Source organism: Puma concolor, chromosome D2 (genome assembly GCF_028749965.1).
Source record: "Puma concolor isolate L17-30 chromosome D2, mPumCon1.1.hap2, whole genome shotgun sequence".
NCBI lineage: Eukaryota > Metazoa > Chordata > Mammalia > Carnivora > Felidae > Puma > Puma concolor.
The window spans coordinates 19,236,691-19,244,240 of record NC_141677.1 but is presented as its reverse complement, the minus strand read 5'-3'; the positions used below and the strand labels follow the sequence as shown (position 1 = coordinate 19,244,240).

General features: G+C 46.5%; 1 long non-coding RNA gene across 1 annotated transcript; it reads left to right on the top strand.

Moving 5' to 3' along the window:
- Nucleotides 1-742: 742 nt before the first annotated feature.
- On the top strand, nucleotides 743-4,887 carry LOC147575827 (uncharacterized). The gene is made up of 3 exons (XR_015241977.1): nucleotides 743-842; nucleotides 3,058-3,274; nucleotides 3,687-4,887. It is a non-coding gene; the product is annotated as an uncharacterized LOC147575827 (long non-coding RNA).
- The last annotated feature ends 2,663 nt before the right edge of the window (nucleotides 4,888-7,550 follow it).

Here is a 7,550-nt window from a genome sequence, read left to right as displayed (position 1 = left end):
TGTTGGGGGTCCCAGAGAGCTACCGCATATAAAGACCATAGAACAATGCTCAGCACATGACTTACCAGTATAGCACATAGCTGCCAGTAACCGTGAGCCATTTTGGTTGGTCTCATGCTCCTCTCAAGGCCTTGTTCGGGTTTGCCTGTTCCCTTGAAGCTGTCCCTTATCCCCAGACGTCACATTTTCCAAATGTAGATTTTCTGAACTATTCATTTGCATCTTGGGCTATTTTTTTGGTAATACTTAGTTATGATACTCATGACTTATCCCTCCATCCGGGATTCGAGCTGCAGGTGTTTAAAAATATAGTTGTTAATAGAGCAATTGAGGCATCAGAAGGCCAACAGGATGATTGACATTGATTGAAAGGAGAGCTTGTTACTCACAGTTCCCGAAAGGAGGGGGTGCATCATGGCACAGGAGGGCGGGGAGGGAGAGGGGCATGTGAGAAAGCACCGGGGCTGGTCAGGAGGCAGAGAGAGAGAGAGAGAGAGAGGGAAAAGTGGGCAAGAGCCTTTGTTGTGACTTCTGCAAGAGGGAACAGGTGGGGCAGGGGTAGCAGGCTGAGGATTCACTGGTTTGAACAATTGCATAGCAGTTGTCCATAATCGTCTGGTACCTGACCCTGGGTGATTAGGGCAGAGGGAGAGTGGCCTCAAGGGTGGTTGGGTGAGGGCTCTGAATTCGCCACTTTGCATTTGAAAAACTGGCTTGACAGGTGAAATATTTACTATCTCTAGGAAGTGACTAATGCTAGGAGGTCAATTCCTCCAGGATCAACAAAGTCCCGGATGTTAAAGCATCGGAAGTACAGAAAATAAGATATGTTACTGTGGCAGGTAACTAGGAAACACATGTAATGTTTTGTCTGTTTGTTTGTTTGTTTGTTTTTATCTCTGATCCTAACTCAGTGTTTCTCAAAATGCAGCCTACGGAACACTTATATCAGACTCACTTGAGAAGCTTGTTAACAATGCAGGTCCCTGGGTTCGTGCATTACCCATAACACATCAACATCTCTGGAAATGGGGCCTAGTCATTTGTCTGCTTAACAAGTTCTTCGGGAGATTCCCAAATTCTCCGTGGTTTGAGAACTATTGTCCTGTACATCTTGTCTCTGTTCTGGGCTATCAAAGTCAGCTCTGAATGGCAAGAAAGGCCACGCTGAACTCTTAGGAACACAAGCAATTTTCCCAAATGGAAAACACACCGGTCTCTCATCGCTACCTCCCTGGCTCAGCAAGAGAGAATTACCTCTGGAACTGCCGAGGGCTTGCCGGAAGACAGACAGAAAGGGTTGCCTATCTCGCTTAAGGAGGAGAGTGGAATAATGGAAAAAGAGAGCTTCAGTCTGTTACATCCTGTCAGGTTGGGCCTGTCAGGCCCATTCAGCAATGGGCCGTGTGGCTGTACCTGTGCATCTGTGAAGCATGACCGTGTGCCTAAAACCCATCTACTTACCTCTGGTTTGATCCCAAACTATTGCAGCCAAGTAGTTCTGAGCTCAAAAAGGTTGATGAAACATTTTTTGGGAAGTCAGATTATATTTGAGAGAAATATCAGTTAGAACCTATAGTCCTAAGCACAGGACTCTGGTTACCCACCTGGGCTTTGTCGAGAGGCAGGGACAATATGAGCAGCCATATGACCGGGAAATCTTGGTCTGGAGAGCAGCAGGGTCATAGGATGTCAGAAGAGCACTCACAAACATTGTATATGAATCTGTGGCCAAGGTGAGGTTGGGAGACGCGACCAGGGATAACAATTCAGAAAAGATCAAGTCCCAGCGGGACAAGGGCAAGAGGCCAATTTGTGGGGTAGTTTGGACCCCAAATCAGTGGGGCCAATCAGCAGTCCGGATAGGAGCACTGGAGTAAGGAATGGGCACCTGGAATAATTTCCTCGGAAGAGTGTTCTGTTTGTGTTGGCAGTCTTTATGCAAGTTGAATTGCTTACCTCCAAGGTTCAACCTGGTGTAATCCCCCTAAAGTCTCAGCAGAAACTTCAGTAGGGGGATTTTGTGCTGCGTTTGGGGCACTGTTTCTGGATGCATGGCCTTTTGGCACGACCCTCCTAGAGTTTCTGTGAGCTACCCACGAACATTTGATACATTTGTCCTACAAAGAACCCAGGCTGATACTCATCCAATCAGCTGGCCGCCGAGATTATTGAGTAGATTCCAAGTTACGCACGGCCCACCCAAGTGTGTCTTTTGTTGTGACTTTGCGCACGGCTCCTATCCCTCTCCATGCCTTGATTTCCCCCCCTTCACTCCCCTGAAGAAGGGCCCTACACTACTTTTGAAGAGTCCTACCCAAGATGTTAGAATGGAAGTTGCTGAGAAAGCTTGATGTTGACTATGTTGAGCAGGGAAGACAACTGGGACTTATCACTGGGTCATTGGCAATCTCCCCAGCTCTTCCTAATTGTTTTGAATTCCTGTTCTTTGTGGTGCTGGCCTGGGTGTGTCTAATTTAGGCCGCGCTGCTGCCCAGCCCCACCATTCATGTGCAAATGACGGGTTTGGGAAGTTGGAGACGTTCGGGTCTGTTAAGAATAAAGTTAGAAGACAATGGGGAAGGAAGCCTTCTGATCACTGCAGTCCCGCTGGGGACCCCTCCACGTCGCGCCAGCCAGATGCCCGCGCTTCCCAGTTCTTTGCAGTCTCAACCTCAAATTTTAATATTACAATCAGCAGCTCGGCTTATTTTCAACTTGAGAAGCCTGTGGGGGTTTTTTGGTCCTGTTCAAAGCAAATGAGCATTTTCCTTTTAGTCTTGTTTAGACGGTGGTATAAATGGATCTGTCAGTCGGATGGAACAAAACACCCAGCCCCTTTTCCTCTAGATGATGATAAAGATTGTAAGAATGATAATGATGATTGATGGTCACGGAGCCGCCTCATCTTGGCTGCTCCTGCCAAGGGTGGCTGGGGGTTTTGCCGAGGAACATTCCTCCTCCTTAGTGGAGGGAGGATCTGGGCACGGCAGGTGGGAGGGAGGCGAGTTTTGAGATCTTCATGCGTTCTCCTTGATCTCTCGGAATGCCACCTAGAAAAAGCTGGAATTGATGATGCTGGCAGAGAAATCTCTACTCCATCCACATTCCTGGGGAAACCATGGTGAATCCTGCCACTTGGCATCAGGGCTGCTGAGGAGGACGATCCAGGGCTGGTGAGACAAAGAACCACATGGTGACGTGGGCATGATGGCGGTGCCCAGGAGTCCTGAGGTGCACGTCACCCTAAACCACAGCCTGCCTGCCTTGTAAGGTATTTCTTCCCCATCCTGCCCGCTCATGGCACTTGCAACAAAAGAAGACGTGATCTGAAAATACCAGGTGACGATGAGAATGTTAAGTATTTAAAGTGTTTTCTAGAAATGAGGTTCAGTCAACAACCGATTCTCAGAGGCACTGGATGACCCAAGTTGTTGGGGGTGGCCAGGCAGAAGGCGAGTCCTCTCTCTCTCTCCAGGTCTCTGTTAGAAAGCATTCCCAGTGCCATGATTTGGACCTTGATGGCTAAGTGACCTTCTCCCTGAACTTGCCCTGACTGCTGTTTTCTTGAACTTCTCTCCTTCTCCCTGGAGAGCCCTTATGGTCTGTGACCGCTGCCCTGACCCCACTTTGTGCCAACTGCCCTGCCCCACTATTTCACTTGCGTGCTCTTTTTTTCTTTCCAGTTAAATCATAAAGCCATGTGAAGGACACGGTGTCTGTCTTAGTGTCTGCACATTTGGCCTCTCAGGAAATGCTGCTGTTGCTGGAGACCAGGCTCTGAGGGTCTGGCAGAAGGGCCCTTGGAAACCTCGAGTAAAGTCCAGCAAGTTCATTTTACGGTGGAAGAAAATTCATTGAAGAAACTCTGAGAGTTTATGGTATGTGATGACGTTGTTGAGCTGCTTCTTAGGGTCGGAAGACTTTAATTATTGGATTGTGGGGCTTGGCATCTTTTTCAGGGGTTGGGAGTCGGCCGCGATAAAAGAAAAGGCATATTTTCTAGGACAGGGCATCTCAAACTTTGCTGTGCGTCATTGCTTGGGGGCTTGTCGTATGGGTTGGGTTTTCTTCAGGGGGTTAACTTCAGGACGTGGCTAAGCGCAAGAGTGAACTACACCTGCTAACCACCCCTCAGAATTAGGCAGCGTCCTTGGCCAGACACAGACAGCACGAGGACGAACCAGGCTTCCCTACATGGAGGGGGCTGTCCTAGCAAGACTCAGGCCATAGAACAGCAGAGAAGGCATGTTCCCTGCAGGCGACCTTGACCCACGAGGAGGGATTCTCTTTAGGAGGTCTCTTTGGGAGCTTCTTAAGGCCACAGAAGTCAGGCCACACACTTCATAGGCTATGATCTGGTGGATCGGGGACAGGGGGATAGTTCAGAGGGCATAGTTCAGAGGTGGATAGTTCAGAGGGCAGACACTGCAGTCAGATTTATTGGGTTCAAACGTCAGCTCTACTCATTTCTAGTACCGTACTAGCTAACTCGAGCTGCTATAACCAGGTACCACAGACTGGGCTGCTTAAAAACGGAAATTTATTTCCTCACAGTTCTGGAAAGCAGACGTCAGGGATCAAGGTGTTCATGGGGTTAGTTTCCTGTGAGGCGTCTCGTTGGCTCATAGATGGCTGTCTTCTCCCTCTGTGTTCACCCGGTCTTCCCTCTGTGTGTGTATGTGTCCTAGTCTCTTCTTAGAAGGACACTAGGGGCGCCTGGGTGGCGCAGTCGGTTGAGCGTCCGACTTCAGCCAGGTCACCATCTCGCGGTCCGTGAGTTCGAGCCCCGCGTCAGGCTCTGGGCTGATGGCTCGGAGCCTGGAGCCTGTTTCCGATTCTGTGTCTCCCTCTCTCTCTGCCCCTCCCCCGTTCATGCTCTGTCTCTCTCTGTCCCAAAAATTAAAAAAAAAAAAAAAAAAAAAAGAAGGACACCAGTCAGATGGGATTCCAGTCCACCTCAAGGACCTCATCTTACCTTAACTGCCTCTCTAAATCTCCTACCTCCTAACCGTCACATCCTGAGGTACTGGGCTTGGGACAAACATACGAATCTTGAAGGCAGAGGACATAGTTCAGCCCATAACAAGCAACGTCTCTAGGCCTGCGTTCCCCTCTGGAAAATGCAGATCACACAGTGCCTACCTCAAGAGGCTGCCCCACTTCCTAACAGAATATTAGGTGTCTATCATGACACCTGGCCCTGCCCCGGAGTGCCCGTGGGGCTGGTGGCAGAGGCAGTCACCCCCTTTCTCTGAAGCGCTGCCTCCTGGGCAGGATGCTCTGGAGAATTCTCTGAGATTCTTCACATTGAGTGTAGCCACAGCTCTGGGAGGCAGGTCTGTGCGATTATTTCACTATGGATTTGATTGATTGATTGATTGATTGATTGATTGATTTTTGGTGCTAAGGGAAACTCAGAGAGATTGTATTTGCCCTCCTGAGGTTAAGGGTTGTTACTCTAAGGGTCTGCCTTCCTGTTGCCAACGCATCCCTGCAGGACCACTGCCTCAATCTGATCCACAAGGGGGGGTGGGGGGAATGAACCATTTTCCTGCTGGTGACTGCGACTTCTGGCTCTTTCCTTTTCCCCCACACGCCCTTATCTCTAAGCCTGAAGGGATTTGCGAAGTTGAAGGAAAGCAGCGCGCTGTGTTGCAGTTACAAGGGATGGACAACGTGACGGAGAAAAGGGATAATCCCACCTTATCTGTCAGGCACTAAGAGTACAGTTTCAAAAGAGGAGACGCAGAATGTGGGACGCGGGGGCCACTGGGGGTGAGCTCGGAGATGCGGGTCAGGACCCGGTCCTGGACGAATGAGAATATCAGGCTGAGAAGTTTTGATCCCACGGTGGAGGTAGGGACCGCGGATGTACATTCCTCAGTGGGGTCCCCCAAATGGTGCTTGCCTTCTAGGGGCGTTAGCCTGGTAGTGAGCTGTCGGATGACAGCGGCAGGTCAAGATTAAGGATGGGGTCTACTGCGGTATTTTAGGCAAGATGGAGGGAGGCCCTGCACCAGGGACCAACATGATGCAGAAGCGTGGTCAGAATAACCTTTTGGAAAAAACAGCTTTTTGTTCTAATAGAGCCTAGCCTATAAACCAGCTGCCTTGCACACTCTTTCTCTCTCGTCCCCTTCTGCTACAGCCTGGAAGGGCATGTGTTGGGGATGGTGGTTCCCCGGGAATGGAGGGAGCCAGATCTTTGAGCAACTGTGTGTGGCAGAGTCCTTCCCCACCTCCAACTATATTAGTTTTGAGATAAGCTGCTGCTTATATAATTTTATATAAGCTTATAGCTGCTGCGTGTGTGCTTTGTAAAGACTACGTTTTTTCGAGTTAAGAAATAAAAATATGATAAAAATGATATATTCCCACCACCCAGATATCACACTTTTAAGAGATTAGGCATATCCTTTTGAGTCTTTTTCTATATATGCATGTGTGTGTGTGTGTGTGTGTGTATAATTTTTTAACCAAAATAAGATAATACTGTATATACAACAAATATGTATGTATGTATTAGGTAGGTAAAGTTATATGTGTATATACATAATACTTATTATTTTTTTTACCAAAATGAGATTTTACTGCATTACTGTCTGTGTATATATGCATACAGATACATGTATATGTATTCTGAATTACTGTATACATATGTATATATGTATATACGTATGTATATGTATGTATATATATGTATATGTATTCTGAATTACTGTATACATATGTATATATGTATATACATATGTATATGCACATACATATATACATATGTACACATATACTGTATATCTGTATATATACATATACATACACATATATGTATATGTATATGTATGTATATATATGTACATGTGTACACATATAATGTATAGCTGTATATATACATATACACACGTATACATATATGTATATGTATGTACATATATACTGTATATATGTATACATATACATATACATATGTATACATGTATGTACATGTATATGTATATGTATGTATATGTATATATGTGTGTATATATGTATATATGTATATGTGTATATATACATGTATATATATGTGCATATATATATCTTCACTCACATACACACATAACACATGTATATATACATATCTTTAATGAAAATGAGATCAAACTGCACATACTGCATTGTATTTTTTTCAGTCAATGATCTTCACTCCGCCATTTCAATAAACTTTGAACTCCTAGAATAACCAGACCATGTTCAAATTTTGCCAATTAGCCAAAACTTTTCATTTACTGCTACTTTATCTAAACAGTATTAAATCCAGGATGGCCACTTGTTTTTATGTCGCTTAAGACTCCTTTATTCTAGAAAAATCCCTTTTTTTTTTCCCAACGTTTTTATTTATTTTTGGGACAGAGAATGAACGGGGGAGGGGCAGAGAGAGAGGGAGACACAGAATCAGAAACAGGCTCCAGGCTCCGAGCCATCAGCCCAGAGCCTGACGCGGGGCTCGAACTCACAGACCGCGAGATCGTGACCTGGCTGAAGTCGGACGCTCAACCGACTGCGCCACC